Here is a 16,188-nt window from a genome sequence, read left to right as displayed (position 1 = left end):
AGCTTCATTTGGAAGTGGGTGAGCTGATCAAAGTAGAGGAGAACTCTTGCTGGACCCTGGGACGGACCTGCACAACACCAAGGCGTTGGTTGTAAGGTTTCTTTTGTTTCCAATTAATACAATTAAGTTCATTTTTCTCAACAAGTTGTTATATATAATTTGTTTCATAAACTCCTTGGTCTTTATGATGAATATGTTTTATTATATGAGTTATTCAGGTGCTATGTAATCGTTTGCTTGTTTGTGTATGCAGGCTTCAAGGAGAGGAGCTCATCTGGATCGAAGAGGCTTGGCCGCTACAAACAGCGTTGGACTAAAGGTAAGCCTTAAACACCTGGTTACTTTTATTTTAAATGCATATTTAGGGAAAGATAGTGCTTGATTGTTTTGTTTGTCACTAGAAAAGCCTTAGTTTCTAGGGAGGTCGGTTTTGTCCGCAAAATTGACTCTTTCCGCATGACAGATAGTGTATTTCTGGTATTAACATTTCCCTTGTAAAATCCCGCCAATAGTGTAGTTCTATGGAATTAGCACTGTGACCATTCATAAGCCACCAATAGTGTTTTTGAAAGCACCGATAGTGTTATTTTGTTCCTTGGAATAGAAGCCCGTCGACTGTGTATTTTGTGTTTAAAAAGCATTTCCCTTAGTTTACACCGCCGAAAGTGTAATTTACACTACTTATGTTATTTCCCGTTCAAAAGCCCTCTGATAGCATATTTTTATAATTCCTATGGAATTATAGTACCGATAGTGGAAAGGAGGCCTTATGGTGAAATTTCTTTCCGCTAACAAGGGTCGGGGTGATTAAGAAGGAAAGCGGGGTGATTTGAATGGAAAAGGGCATTGTTATAACAGTCAGTCTAGCAATAGATGGCTGATACTCCAATGAGAGAAGAAGAAGGGTTTTAGCCAAATTTAGAAGAAATTATATCAAGATTTGGGCGTTTGTCTATATCGCATATACCCAAGCCACCAGGTTGCTTCTTGTTTGACAAAAACTAAAAAATTTTCTGATTTATGTTTGCTCTCATGCACTGCTTCCACATCATATCTCTAATTGACAGGTGAACAATGAACACATACCATGAAACATCCAGGACCAAGCTGGAAATAGAGTTCAAGTTATAGATATAGGTCATTTGAACTAATTAGAGATCCCCCACAAGTACTTTCTCGTACTTTCCTCGTCAATAAAATATACTGCTAGGAGACATGTTTTGGAAGAAGTTTCGAGTAGTGGTTCTATGAGAGGCTACCTCTTGGAGTAGGAACCACAACCATAGGTAATCATTAGGGTTAGGGTTTTAGTATTAGGGAAAAGTGACTAGGAAACTTTTCTAGGGTTTTCATCCCATGAAAAGAGGCTAAAGAAGTCCTTTTAAGGTTTGAACATGTGAAAACAAGTGTAAGGAATCTATTCATAGCACCAAAGGTTCGAAGGGCTCCACATTTATGAAGGTTCATGCAGTTGCATGCATAAAAGAGAAAATGCAACACTAGGTCATTGACATTTTATGTAAGAAGGTGAATGCATGATATAATGCAGTAGGCAGAGATAGAATGCCATGTAATACTATGTAAATGCAAAGAAGAAATCAACTAATTGTAATTAAAAGACCCATTTCATGCATATGCAGAGATTTCATGAATGTCATGCAGCAATGATTATTGCAGGAATATGAATACAAGCTGGTGGCATAACATGGTGCAGAAAACTAAACTACCTACAATAAAGAAAACATAGCAAAGCATATTTAAACCATAAAGAAAATCCTAGGAAACAAACCCTAATTAGCAAACTTGGATAAGTAAACCTTAATTAAAAAACACTAACTAGCCTAAACCTAAAACCCTAATTTAACTAGAGAGGAGGTCGGGTCATGTGAAATCAAACTTCCAATGTTACCACTGCAGTAGTTCCCAACCCGCAAAAACAAAGATGTCAGCGATTAGAATCAGTATAGAGAATTGTGAAAAAATAATAATGCTTACCTGTGAAACTTGCACAATAGCAAGAAGGCCGTGTCTACCTTCGGGAAAACATGCTAGAAAATACTATTCAATTCAAGTTGCAATATTATCCTGGTTAATAGAATTATAAACTTGAAAACCATAATCATCCATCCATGAGATGCATTCATTCATGCTTAACCCTAAATTCAATGCAAGTGAGGCAAGATGTTGTCTAGTTGCAGAGGAATTAGTTAGATAATATCCTTCAAGTCATTCATAAATCCTATCATGATATTGGGGATGATCAACTTCATGACTCTGAAAATATGGCTGTTCACCGGGTGCAACAAAGATACCAGCAAATTCAAGCACAAAAACGCTAATTTCAGAAACCTTAGTTTCGAGTTGTTCATGGATTTCATCAAGGACGTGAGGACATGACATGACCTTCATCGAAAGCTGAAGTGCCTCACTTTCTAGACAAATTTTTGAACCCTCAAACGCTAGGTCATTAAATATCATTGTTTTCATAAGATCAACCAATGAATGCATATGGTCATCATTAGATGTGACAAGACAACCATCAGTGAATAAATTGTTGGTTTCATCAAATTTTCTAACAAGGATCAAATGGTTTCCCAAAAGATCAGATTCTTCAAATTCCCAAGAAGGAGGTGAACTAACAAGATGAATCTCTAGAACAAATTGAGTATTGTGGTTTTCTTGCTCACATATAGTGGAATACTTGACAACATCATCTTGTACCTGATGACAATTTACACCAGTAAAGGAAGAATCAAAAGGAATTTAAATAATGGTTGGTGTACTCTGCTTAGAAGACAAGTATCGTGTATCGACTGACAGAGTGTGGAAAGATGTTCTTGGAGAAAAATCATTTGAATCAAAGGATTTCCAAGATGAACCTGCATCTGGTAAGATGATGCTGAGAGGAGAGTGGAGTGCATAAACCCTAATTTGACGAACCCTAATTTGACTTAGTTCAGGGATCTCATCAATATCTTGAGGACCTCACGTAACCATTAGCAGAAGCTGAAGTTCCTCAACTTCCTGATGAGTCCCCCAACCTTCGAAAGGTGAATCGTCAAATTTTGGTGGCTTCATAAGATCAATAGGTGAATGTGAACAACTGTTAACAATAGTATTAGTGAAGATATTGTCGACTTGGTGACAATTTTCAAATTCATTAATTCGATCAGATGGGGTATCTGACACATAAGACTCATCTTGGATCAAGTGAAAATAGGTTGACCGAGGTACTATCTTGAACTTCATGCGATGTCAAATCTTCTTCTTCAGTTGGTAAATATTGTAGATTGAAAAGATCACATATAGGAGATTCACTATTTTCATCCTTTGATTGTGAGGTAACACTATCATGTATCTTATCATAATTAAAACTAGTAGGAAGAATATCTAATGAATTTGGGGAAACTACTGGTCCAATAGGCTTATCAAATAAATTAGGATACAATGAAGGAAAAGATTCAAGTGAAAGAACATCCGTTGCAGTTAAAATAGATCTATGACTTACACCCCACACATTAGTGTCAACTTGAGGAAAAAATTATTCTTCATGCGCGTCATTCTCCATGGATTTGATAGGAAATTCAACTTTATCTTAGACAAGACCTAAGTCATTTCCAATAGGTGAATGGAATTCAAGAATAAAATAAGGCATATGTTTAACAAGCTCGAGTTGGGTTTCATCAACAACAAGAGATGTTACATCAACTTGATATTCATGTTCATATTTAACAGGATATATGAGAGTTTTGGGAGCTATATGACTTGATTCCTTTCCCTGAAAACATTCTTCATAATTTAAATTGTTTACGACCACAATTTCATTAGGTAATGAATCTAAATGAGTATGAGGAATTTCACATGCAATAATTTCCTCCTTGGAGGCTTAGGGACTTTTTTGACACACAGAGATAGGAAAAACAAGATTAGGGATAAGATCAGGCCAATTTGTAACTTGCAAGTTATCATGATGACCAAGATTCATTTCAAATTAAGCATGTTGTATAGAAAAATAAACCAAACAGAAAAATTTGTCGCACAAATACATCGAGTCTACGTCTCTTTCAAGAAATTCACAACAAATATGAATAAACCTACCAACAAAATCTTCTAATGATTCTTCGGGCTTCATCCTAAGTTGATTTATCCTTTAAAAAACATCTTGAAAATTGTACCTATCAAAGGCTTGACGGAGCTCACTGATGAGTTGCTCGAATGAGTGGATTGAAGCAGTTGGAAACATGTGGAACCACTACTTGGCGCGACCTTCAAGTGTGAGGGTGAACAATCTTCCCATAGCATCCTTGTAGTGTATTCCGTTGGAGTGACAGAAACTAATGACTTGACAAATATGTCCAAGGACTGGTGTTCGACCCTCGCGATCAAACTTCCACTATGACAAGTGACAGACTATTTCCATGGGCACCAAAAGATTAATTCTTTTCGAAAATCAGCCAGGGATAGAGATTCAGGATTGAACCATTTAAAGATATGAAACCAAAATACAGTCTCCAAGGGCTCATCTTGTCATCTTGCCCTCCTAGCACCAAAATACACTGACAAGATGGAATGTAGTGCCAATAGCTAGGGGTCCTCCTCAATTTGAAGTCCCAATTAGACCTCACATCATTTGGGATAGGAGCCCCATCCAGTATGTGGGCCCGACTTCTACCATGAATATTTCACTTTTAGCTATCAAATCAAAAGATGTCAGAGTGAGAACAAGAATGAAATGCCTAGACAATGAAACAAATTCAGCCCAAGATTGAAAAACTACAAAAATAGGTACAGGCAAGTCACCACAATACTAAGAAGAGGTATGCCATGAGAGGGATCAGTGAGCCAAAACCCAATCACACATACATGAACAAGAACATGGCAAAGGTTAATTTAAAATTAGTTCACAATAGATCACCGACATAGCGTGGAATAAGTAAGCACATATCGAAAGAAAACATACATGCAACAACTACAAACTAGTCCATAACATATTTCATGTATGAAAGCACACATATAAATGTAGCGATAATATCAAACAACCGATACAACTACTATGAATAAGCATGGGAATCAGTGTAAAAAATGAAGAACATATTATTAATGTTGCTACAAATACAAGTACATATCATGCGATTGATCAAAGCCCAACAGTGGGCCATGGGCTTCTCATGCCATTATCCAACGCAAAACCCTATCCTCACTTCAAATCACCCTCATAGCTTCCAAGGCTAGAGTGCCTCTAGCTCTCAAGAACAAATAAACCATCTGCTACTGGTCCCAGATCAAGTGCTAAAGGTCCCCCCCAAATGAGGCATGAAGGTCTACTTGTCGAAGTGAGGAGGGTGACCTTTCATCTACTCTCATGACGCTTGACCTTCTGCACCATTCTCTCATGTCCAATGACTATTATGTGCCCAATTAATCTCTACATAGCTATGGGAATTATGATCAGAAATATGTACATATTGATAGAAGAGGAATTGTGAAGAGAATAGAGAGGGTTTTTGGAAAAACTAATGTCAGGGTATAATGTTGTTGTAAATTTATGGTGACCCGTATAGGTTGATGAATAGGGTGGTAATGTTCATTTGTTGTGTGAATGTTTATTTTCCTGGTAATACACCTGCCATCAATGGTTGATGAACTACCTTGTTAACTACATGGATCTAGTCAGCATGTTTGTCAAAACCCTAGTTGTGCAACTTCTTGCAAGAAAACCTGATCCCTCCTCATAGATCAACATTCTTGCTTCTTTTCCTCTACCTGCAATCAAATTACATTGGCCATACATACTTTCCAACAAAGAATGGAATTAAAAATGTAATCACTTGATTGAAAGAAATACACTAATTGGGACTCTTGTGTAGCCCCTTTCAACACCACAATGTCATTATGGTATGTATAGCTTATGCAGGAGCCATGACATAACTCAAGAGGTAGCTCTATCATTTGATATCTCATGAAAAATGACCCTAGGATTTGTCCTCATCCGTAGATATGAATAGAACTTCCTAAATGATGTCACTTTGGTTACAACTCTGAATATTTTGTGATGACCACAACAATGTGTACCAATAAGTGAGTTGTAACATAGTGATTTGGGTATCATGTTCTTGGTGAGGTATTCCTTTGTCAAGTTCCCAACCTCATTTGTTCCTGTGCATTGTTCCAACTAATCTTGGGCATCTTCTTTTACCTAGGTAATTTAAGTCACATTTGATCCATCATTTTTTTCTGCTAGTGTTTGGGTGTTGTGGTGCCTCCAAACATTTCCAACCTTATTCATACATGCCAAGATCTTATTACCTTGATCCCTTGTACTTTCTCTTAGTCCACCCATGGCTTCATTATGGTATATGCATCATGCAAATGTATTATTTCCTAGATTAATATATGCTGGATGGATGCCCTTAATTGGTCCATGGGAAGTTTCACATAAATGTTTTAAATTTATTGAAAAGAAGACAAAGGTGTGTTAAAGTATTTATTAAATGTATTCATGAGGGTGTAAAGTTTCCAAATGTGTGCAAGCCGAGAGTAAAACTGGTGACTAGGTTTAGGTTCACACTAGACTATTACATTTGCTTGATGGGCACCAAGGCCTCATTAAAACAATCATTCAGTGCATGCTTGGAAATCACGACACTCCATGATTTGACAATCCATTTGGCATTCCTAAAAACTTCAACCAATATCAAAACTGACCTTGCTAAACTACGTGATCCTTGAATTCTCATATGTGCTCCAACCAAGTGACTTAAGGGTAAAACAGGTTGCTCACTTTGTTCAACAATGACCCAATACAACATGTGAAGAGCCTTATTCTCATAAACAATGTTATGAATATATGTACTTAATGATGGCTCATTTCAACAGTTTCCTGAAATATTTGTTATGTCATAACAAGAAGCTAATCACATTATGAGAATGAAATTTGGAATCCTATTACAGATCACAATGCATGTCAAAAGTTATGGGCTAGAAGTAGTTATGTTTAGAAATGAAACTTGTGGAAGTCGTAGAATCACATTCCAACATAGGGCACATCTATTGGTCGCTTGTCTAAGAACAAGCAGTGCAATTTTGTGACTTTTGGGGGTCGTATGGTCATAGTTCAGGGGTAGGTTGCACTTCCAGAAACATGTTTGAGGATGAAAATCACGATTATGCGACCTAAGGGCAAGACAGATCGTGAGGTCACATTACAATGGAGGTCACAATATTTTGCTGCATTTTTGGCCACATCATTGCGACCTTGCGACCTGAGGAGAGGTCACATAGTCGCAATCAAACCAAGTCGTATTTTATGGTTATGTGTTGAAAGTTTAAAGCATGATTTTGTGACTAAGGGATAATTCGCATAGTCACATGCCAAGGTTGCCATGACTTGACCCTACATTTTGAGGTTGCGAACATCGACTAGTCACATTTTTTGGTGTGATTTCTTCAATCGTATTTTGACATTGTGACCTACACAAAACTCATATCAACAAAAAAATTATTTGGAAAAAGTTAATAAAATAGATATAATAATAAAATTTAGATGACATGCATAAATATATATAAAATGAAATGTGAAGGGAATTTTGAAAAATAAACCCTTCATAAAAAATGTACTTAACGAGTAGGGGTGAATGTCAAATCTATACCCTGATGATGTGGCTACTTGTCCATGTGTTGATATATGATTTGGATCAAATGCAACTCTATCTAATTCCAAGCCCTACAATTGATGTATTGTTCTAGCACAAGCTAGTTGTATTAGAAATTATTTATGTACTATGATTTGAGAACTTTTACTATTACAAGCCAATTGTTTTGAAATGTGTAATATTGGTGTTATAGGCCATTTGTCACATCTAGTCAATTAACCTACAAACTGGATCAATCAACATCCTTTTACCCCTTGACATCATCATTGCACAAATCCCTAAGCATGAATCTCCTTAATCCCAGAGTTTCTTCCTAAAACTGCTTCAAATCAGTCATTTTAAGCACCACTGCAGTTTGTAAGACCATGGACCTGCATTCACCAGTAGGTTTCTCCATGCTAGGAAGGGTTGATCACTAACATGTTGCCATGTGTTGGGGTGCATTGATTTTAGAAATTCAGGAAAAATAAAAATATTTTCGAAGCTTCCTCTTCCAAAATCTTCCAAGAGTTGTTACAACTATTTACCTCAAATAAAACTCTTGAGTCTTATCCTATCCTACCTTGGATTTTTCATCCCTTATCCCTTAAGCTCATCATCCCATCAAGAGTGGATCTCAAGCCTAGATTGGTAAATGGATAAGAATTCCCAATTTACCATCCTCTTCTATATATTTTTGGCCATCCACAAGCTAGGGGTTGGCTTTTGGAGATAGATTATACCCTCATGTTGTTGTTGTGAAGAGTCATTATTACATGCATTAGGGTGACATAGACATAAAATTTGTGACAAATAAGGGACAAGTCAACTTGGAAGAGCTCTTCTACAATATCAACTCCTATATTTGGTTGTAACTCACTCCATTTCTATTAATGCAAATATTTCTTTGTTTTCCTATATGTGATGTTATGATTTCATGTATTTCAATTCCATGTTGATCCATTGAATAAAGTAATTAGATGATGCTACATAGATGTCGTAGATCATTGGTTTGTGTTGTTTGATTGTGCAGGTTCTAATTATAGCGATCAGAGCTAGGATTGGAACATTCAAGCCAAGATAGGTGTGAAGCATACTACGTATCATAGGTAGGCTTCATCCCATTATCCATTTTCTTTAAAGGAAACATTAGCTTCTTTGTATTTCTATTGTTCTAGGCTAGGCCACCTAGTCTAGGGAAGATACTTCTATCCACAGTCGTAGATTCCGTATAAAAAATTGGCGACTCCATTGGAGATTGAACCCCAAATCTTTGGTTTCGCAGACCAAAGAGGTGTAGGCTAGAGATGTGTTCTAATGTCTTTAAATGTAGGAGCTGTCATTTTTTTCCATCATTTCATTCCGGGGGTGATATCCCGTTCCACACACGTAAATGGATAGGATCATACTCCACATACCTTCGGGTATATTGGATGGCACTCCAAACATGAAAATTATATGGGAACAATCTCATTGAATAATTACGCATTAGACAACACTACCACAGACTGCACTTCCATGTACCTTCAAGTATATTTTGGAAGTCCACCATAGGTAATTTATATCCTCGCCATAAGTAACCGAGTCAGTCGTCTTGTATACTGTGATACACCGAAAACAACATTTGTGGATATTTCCTACATGTACGTTAAGTCCTTGGTTCTCCAAGGTGTATTTTTCAATTCACAGTTGCTTGGTAACCCTTTTGCCTAGTTACCCTTCTTTGTTTTTATTTGTGTCTTTAACTCATAAAATCAATTAACTGACTGTAGAACAACATCCTCCCCATGGAACAAATCATTAGTAGATCTTAGGTGGAGACTAATGGCAACAGTTCCCGAGCCTATCAATCAAGGAAACCCCTCTGATGTGAATCCTGGTAATTTTCCTCCTTTTGGAAATATTGGTGCTCCTTATATGGCAATGTTGTCCCTTCTCATATTTACCATTTCTTTACCAATTTGGTTATTTTCAACCCCTATGGTTCCAAATGTCCAAAATGCTCCTTAACTAAGTTCTCCTCCACCTGAACAATATCAACCTCAAGTTGATCCTAAATTTGACCCTTTGTCTTCTTCACCTGTTGTTTCTTCATCTCGTTCTTCCTCCTCACCTGGTAAAAGTCTTGATCCTAGTAACTAAGAAGATAAGAAGAAGAAGAAGAGGATGATGAAGAAGAAACAAAATAAGCAAGGGAGAAATGAAGCATCCATTTCTATCGATGCAACTAGTATGGAGATATCTTCCAATCAGCCTCATAAAGTTAAATTCCCTTGCAAGTTATGTAAGGGTGACCACCGTCTTAGAGATCGTCCTGGTATTCCTAAGGTATTAGAAGTGTGTGTTGTTGGGAAAAGTATCCAATACAGAATGACCCTATCCCACTCTAAGGGTGATAGTACCTCAGCAACAATCAAAGCAAAGCTATTCGAGATTACTTCTTTATGAGATGTAAGAGAGGGGAGAAAGAGATCCACTAACCGTAGTCTTTCGCTAATGATTGATCCAATCTTCTCTCTTTGCTGCTTGCTCCCAGCTCCTTGCTCTTTCACTGGCCCAGCTACACCAAGATCCTGCAAAATAACAAGAAAGAGAAACTACAAGCAGCATACATTCATAATTGATTCAAGGATTAGAATAAATCAAATATACAAGTATCAATACGCCGTTGAGACACATGCATATAGAAGAACCTCAAATTCTTTATTAATGGAAGAAGTAAAGTTCAGGAAGTGATACAACCATAAAAGGCCCAATCCAGCATCACCTCCCAGCAGAAAGAAATCTCCTCTTCACCTCCTTCAAGCAAATCACCCAATAGTTCTATACTCAAACCAACAGCACTTCCTTACATTCACAAGATTCCATCCTCCATAGACCTCATGAGAGAGCTCTATATATAGGAGTTTTGGAGAAAGGATGAGTCAGCTTGAGGCTGGCATGAAGCTGACTAGTGTCCTCTCCCACTTCAGTTATTCTTCAGTTCTTGAGTCCACTTGGAGGTTCTTGCTTCCACTTGGAGATCTAGATCCTCTTACTCATCACAAGGTGAATTCCCTGATCCAAGTGTCATTTTGGAAGCTTCCTGGGCATTGACACCTTGAGGAATGACTGTGCCACTTGGCCAAACTCGCCCAGCGCAGGTAGCCTTCATTACTGTTGACATTCAGTGCAGGTACAGAGTGGAGAAGTTGACATTCAGCGCAGATGCTCAGTGGAGCAGTTGACATGATCCAGAATTAGCTTGTTTTTGAGTGTTTTCAGGTGGAGAACTGATATTTAGTGTTGTGGTTTGCTGACCTTGTTCCTCTAGGGGTAGGAACAACATGTTTAGGGACTTTGGATCCCTCAGATTATTGACATTTCATGCTTCATGTTGTAAGGCACAAAAATGTCTATAACAGTGTGGTCCACATGCTCACATCATCCTTTTTCATCAGCCTCTGGAGATCATGTTGGTGATAAACCATTACCTAGTGATAGCAAGGCCCACTTGGAAGAAGGGTAAAGTCAAATTTCCCTGCAAGTTATGTGAGGGGAATCATCCTATTCACCTTTGTCCTTATATGGATGAAGCCTCAAAAGTGTTGGACAACCTTACATCTTCTCAGCCCTATCTTCCAGCTAGTTATCTAAATATTTCCCCTAATCCTCCACTAGTGTATGAAGTGATTGATCAGAATTCATCTCTAGTCAATCCCACTCTCTCTAAACTTGAATCCCATGAGTTTTTTCCCAACCAAAAATTGGTTGAGAAAATGGTTGACTTGATTCCACCTTTAGTTGATCGTACCTTTCTCGTAGAGAGTGAACTTCATACCGCTCAGGTTCTTCTTATTTCTTCAGATTCCAATGAACTAGGAGGAAATCCTCTTGTTCCCACATTACAAGGGGGAAGTTCTCCCACAACACCCCCTCCAATTAGTGTGGTCACTTCCTTTGATGGAATCAACTGGCAGGATATCATCTTCCTCCTTATATGCCCTTCCAGATCATAGTACAGGCTTATAATGTGGTCGTACCTAGCACAATCATAAATGAAGGCATGTCTATTAGTATTATGTACTCAACTACTTGGCAAGATTTAGGTTCTCTGCAACTTGTGCCCATTACCCCAAATCTGTTGGATTTTAACAGAGGAACTAATCAACTGTTAGGGGTCCTTCCTAAGTTTCCTATTACTTTGGGAGGAAAGATTTTCTATATCGATGTGATGGTTGTCCAAGGCTCTTCGTATTTTAATTCAATCCTTGGGCGTGATTATGTTTATGTCATGGGAGCTCTTATCTCTTCACTCTTTTGTGTGATGTGTTTTCCACATGAAGGAAAAATCGTGGTCATTGACCATCTTTCATTCATTGGTCCTAATTTGACTCCCAATCAATCAACATCCCTAAATGGTCCTTATATACAAGTAGTATCTCCCCCACCATAGATTAATTTTGTGGAAACATGTTCCATGCCCATGTCTATTGATGATCTAGTAAGTGATATAGTGCATCATGTATTAGGGGCATTGGAGCCCAATATTTGCATTAGATCAATTGATGTGTATCCCTTCCAGAGTGTTGTTCTCCCATAAAATGAGAACCTCTTGGAAGCCATGGCCTCTTATGGGCCATGATCAAGGTTCCAAACAAGGTTCCTTTTCTTGTGTCAAGCTCATTAAAAAATTAAAGAAGATCCTATGAGCAGAGTTCCTTGTATTGTGTCAAGCTTGTTAAAAATGAAACAAGGTCCTTGGAGCAGAGTTCCTTTTCTTGTGTCAAGCTCATTAAAAAATGAAACAAGGTCCCTAGAGCATAGTTATTTTCCTATCTCAATCTCATTAAAAAATGAACTAGATCCCCTTCCAAGTCGAGTATTTAATTAGATCTCGTAAATTCCCATGTTTCAAGCTTGTTTAAGAAATGAAACCATTTTTATCCTATCCCTTGTGATTTCCATTATCATCAACCTATTTCTACTTGATGAGCCTTGGTTTTCTCATTCCATCATCACCATCTATTTGGCTGATCATGTGCTTTCACTTGGTTTTTTTATCCTTTCCTGAGGAACAGCTACAATGAGTGGTCTTACTAGTCAACCTCTTAACCTCTACGTGGTTTTAGTAGTTACATCATGATGGAAACTAGTTGCTACCATTTATACCACTCATTCCTCCAGGTGGAGTCCTCTTCATCTCTTTTCATACTCCCAAAATATGAAAAGATTGTCGAGCACTTATATTTTCGAACTCGCTAAAATAAATGAAAAGACGTCTACTCAATATAAGTTTAACCCTTTTCCGAACTGAGATAGACTATTTATGAAAATGGAATACCTTAGTCGAGGATGGCTAAGAGGTTCTCTTGAGTAATATTTTATGCCTTTTCGGATTCATGGGACTATCTACGAAAAGGAACATCTAGAAGTTCCTTTTTCGCCTCTTTTTCAAACTCTCTAAACATGAAAAGGATGTTGAGTTTTAACTTTGTTGGACTTGTTAAAACATCAAGCAGTGATGGAATTTTCAAACATGACGAGGCCGAACCACTCCTTCGCAGGGTTCATTAAACATACTAGGAGGGATTCATATGAAGGATAAACTTACATATCAAGCATATGTTATCCTCCTCAATCTTGTTAAAAAATAAAGAGGTATTGGCTTGTATGGTTAGCGAAATTGGTAAAATAGTGTACTCCACTTGTTAATGCCAACGATTCACTTTGAACATGACACTCTTTCACTTCATCATCGTGGTTGTTCGGTTGGGAAATATTCTTGTCTTTTGGTTCATCATATTGTTTTCAAAGCCTCCATTTTCAGTTTTGGGTCAATGTTGCCAACTCCATTCAGTGTCACCACTATGTTCAAGATAAGTAATTCATTAAATATCTACTACAATACTCTTAAGCCTTAATTCCATGTCTATCATTCCTGGTCCAATTCTGTATCGTCATCATTCTATCTCAAATCATGATACACATGTCGTTGATGGGGGATACATCAAGGACCTCCTATGACGGGTCACTTCTTGTCGACATCAAATCATTATCCGAGAAGTTGACTTAGAAACAACCCTTCGGTACCTTGGTGCTTGCATACATCAATGGTAAGTTTCCTCGCTCTCGGTGATAGGTTTACATCATTTCCCTTTGACTGAAATATTATATGTGGTGTTCGACTTCAACTCATTCATTCACAGCATACAGAATGTACTGCAGTACCTTGAGATTCATTAACATCATCGGTGGTTTTCCTCGCGTCTGTTAACAACTTACACCATTGGCGAGTAATTAGATGGTGTCTACCATGTTTGACTCCAGCTCATTGATTCACATGGTTAGACTCGTACATTGGACGGTCGTGTGAACAATATAGAAGACCCCAAATCTAATTTCATCCATTCGGGCTATGATTTTAGGATTAATACAAGATCATAATATATGATGGCTATTATCACTAAGACAGTCATCCAGTCATGGGTCCACCATTTTTCATCAATGGACGTGTCTTTTGATCATTGTACATGTAATGTTAGCTTATGTGTTAAGTATGGGTATGCCTCCCTCAACAAAGATGTCATGATATAAATGTATTGTAATGGAAGATAATATCGTCGGTGGTTCTTGATCCTGACTTGTCACAAAGTAAATCACTTCAGTCATCAGTTCCCATTTCTGAATTTGTGCTTTAGGGGGAAATATTTTATAGGCCATTTTTTCACATCTGGTCAATCAGCCTACAAACTAGATCAATCAACATCCTTTTACCCCTTGAGAATATCATTGCACAAATCCCTAAGCATGACTCTCTTTAATCCCATAGTTTATGCATGAAACTGCCTCAAATCAGTCATTTTAAGCACCAACATAGTCTGTAAGCTTGTGGACCTACATTCACCAATAGGTTTCTCCATGCTGGTTATGGTTGATCACCAGCAAGTTTCCTTGTGTTGGGATGCATTGATTCTAGAAATTCAGGAAAAATAAAAATATTTTCGAAGTTTCCTCTTCTAGAAGCTTCCAAGAGTTGTTACAACTATTTACCTCAAATAAAACTCTTGAATCCTATCCTATCCTACCTTGGATTTTTCATCCCTTATCACTTGAGCTCATCCTCCCTTCAAGAGTGGATCTCAAGCCTATATTGGTAAATGGATAAGAACTCCCAACTTACCATCCTTTTCTATATATTTGTGGCCATCCACATGCTAGGGGTTGGATTTTGGAGATATATTCTACCCTCATGCTATTTTTGTGAAGCATCATTATTCCATGCATTAGGGTGACATAGAGGTACACTTTGTAGCAAAGAAGGGATAAGTCAACTTGGAGGAGCTCTTCTACAATATCAACTCCTATATTTGGTTGTAACTCACTCCATTTCTATTAATGCAAAGACTTATTTTTTTTCCTATATGTGATGTTATGATTTAATGTATTTCAATGCCATGTTGATCCATTGAATAAAGTAATTAGATGATGTTACATAGATGTCATAGATCATTGGCATGTGTTGTTTGATTGTGTAAGTTCTAATTATAGCGATCAGAGCTAGGATTGGAGCATTCAAGCCACGAGAGGAGCGAAGCATACTACGGATCACAGGTAGGCTTCATCCCATTATCTGTTTGATTTAAGGAAAACATTAGCTTCTTTGTCTTTCTATTGTTCTACGCTAGGCCACACAGTATAAGGAAGATACTTCTATCCGTGTTCATAGCTTATGTATAACATTGGAGTCCAATTTGATGAGATTTTTGTGTCTTATAGTTCATGATATTGTTTTCTTTTCAATTTATCAATGTTTTAATTTATGAAATCTATCCATATTACATCTACATCTTCATTTTTTTTGTATATCTTTTGCATATTCCATCAGCACCACTAACAAGGCCATCCTTTACGTTGTAGTTTCCTTCATATAGCTTGATGAGAAGATTGTATTTGATTAGAATTTTTGGTGGTAACCTAATTTTTCATATGGTGAATAAGTTGTTTACCTACTTTCATGCTTGTCAATTGCATTAATAAGTATTAATTCTTCATTTACATGTAACAACATTTATTTGTTGTGTTTTTATACATCCTTGTTCCTATAAAATAGGTTGGAAATAATGGGGTTAGTTGAATCGGTCTATGGCAATGATCATTTATATATTCTATGTCTTCATTAGATCATTGATCCATTCGAATTTTGTTAAGGATTTCAATATTTTTTATTTTATTTTTGGTGCATTGTCATATGTAACTCATAGCATTTTATTTTTTCCTTCCAAAAGTGGTATGATGTTTTCTCCTTTTCTAGGATTCGGTATTCAAAAATTAGAGAATCTTTGATAGGTTGTGCTTGAAATAAGTCACCTAAAAATATTACATTGATATTTCCAAAATAGGTTAATGGGTTATGCTTTATTTCTCATAAATTTTTGTGAATTTGGTATAGTATTGTTGCACTTATTAAGGATGCATCATTAATAAGTAGTACACAGAGTTGTTGACAATGTTTTGTTAATGTACCTAAATTTTCACTATTAAGGGGAAGTTATTCTGATTTGTTAAATGCATAGTG

The sequence above is a fragment of the Pinus tabuliformis genome, chromosome 3_2 (genome assembly GCF_031772625.1).
Source record: "Pinus tabuliformis cultivar Carrire ecotype Pingquan chromosome 3_2, CPIR1, whole genome shotgun sequence".
Lineage (NCBI taxonomy): Eukaryota > Viridiplantae > Streptophyta > Pinopsida > Pinales > Pinaceae > Pinus > Pinus tabuliformis.
This window is presented reverse-complemented; position numbering follows the sequence as displayed.